We start from the raw sequence: 1,409 nt of genomic DNA, 5'->3' as shown, positions 1-1,409 counted from the left end.
AATTCCTATAGACTGGAGCAATAACAAGGTCAAAATACAGTTATATTTTTAAACCTTGAATCAAGCCTTTACATAAAAATACATCTTACTTTCCCTTCTAAGTTTCTAAAATATCACATATTTTTCCTCCAACAACTGCAGCAATCCAGGAATTTTTAGGAAACTTTTGTGCATGATCTTAATTCCCAACCATGGCTCTTTGGGCTCAGTGACAAAAGATCAAAACCACCCAAAATTATGGTTCACTTGATGTCAAATGAGAGACCCTGGCTCAATAATCTCATAGGATGAAAGCAGTGCTGCATCAACTGGCTCCAGGCAGGACAGGCACGTGAATGACGTCATTAACCAGTCACCGCTACAGTGCAGGTGATAGATGCACATGTGCGGTAGAAATTGAATTGGGTCCCCCTAAACAAGGTTCATCATCAGATCACACACTCCCGGATCTTTTTTTCTCATCCATCTCTTTTAGGGTCAAAAATTTTTTTGGGCAGATGTTGTTTAAGGCCTATCGTTTGAGCTATCCTAATTTGTTCCTCTTCAGTCAGCTGAGTTGCTAGCGGAGTCTGGCTAGGTGTTGGAGGTAGACTGGAACTGGAACTTGATGGTAGACTGGAACTGGAACTAAGCCAGATCATGGCTGTGCCTCCTGATCCGGCTTAGTACCCTCACCAAAGCTAGCCCAGTCGGACTGAGACTCCTGAAGCAGGGAGATGTCATCTGAGGTGGGGGATTTGAGGCACTTCCTCATCTTCCGGGGCTGGGGTGTGTGATCTGTGCACTGACAGTCTTCTCCGTTTTCTACCTTGAAATTAATATGTCTGTGGGATACTTTGAGACTATGTAAACATATTGTTGCTCATACTTTCATCCACTAGTTTTAGCATCTACTGATGATGATTCTCACTTGCAACAGTTATGGTAGTTTGTGAAATAATAGTGGTTTTATTTCTTTTTAAATTTTGTTTTGAATTAATTTACATTTACAAAAATTGTAAAAATAGTACATTCTTCACCCCAAATGTTAACATCTTACACAATCATACTAATTGTACTGTGTATGGAAAACAGGAAATTAACATTGTTGCAATATTGTTATTATTTTGAAGACAGAGTCTCACTCTGTAACCCATGCTGGAGTGCAGTGGCTTGATCATAGCTCATGTTAACCTCAAATTCCCAGGCTCAAACAGTCCTCCTGCCTCAGCCTCTCTAGCAGCTAGGACTACAGGTACACACTACCACACGAAAGAAATTTTTCGTAGTGACAGGGTCTCCCTGTGTTCCCCAGGCTGGCCTCAACTCTTGTCCTCAAGTGATCCTCCTGCCTCTGTCCCAAATACGAACAATTATGGCTCACTGCAGCCTTGACTTTTTGGGCTCAGGTGATCCTCCCACCTCAGCCT

At 42.0% G+C, this 1,409-nt stretch overlaps 1 pseudogene; it reads right to left on the bottom strand.

Moving 5' to 3' along the window:
• Positions 1 to 252: 252 nt before the first annotated feature.
• Positions 253 to 769, bottom strand: LOC119467232 (annotated as a pseudogene).
• Positions 770 to 1,409: the final 640 nt, after the last annotated feature.

Source organism: Cebus imitator, unplaced genomic scaffold, assembly GCF_001604975.1.
Source record: "Cebus imitator isolate Cc_AM_T3 unplaced genomic scaffold, Cebus_imitator-1.0 Scaffold268, whole genome shotgun sequence".
NCBI lineage: Eukaryota > Metazoa > Chordata > Mammalia > Primates > Cebidae > Cebus > Cebus imitator.
The sequence above is the reverse complement of the archived record's forward strand: the minus strand, read 5'-3'. Positions and strand labels throughout refer to the sequence as shown.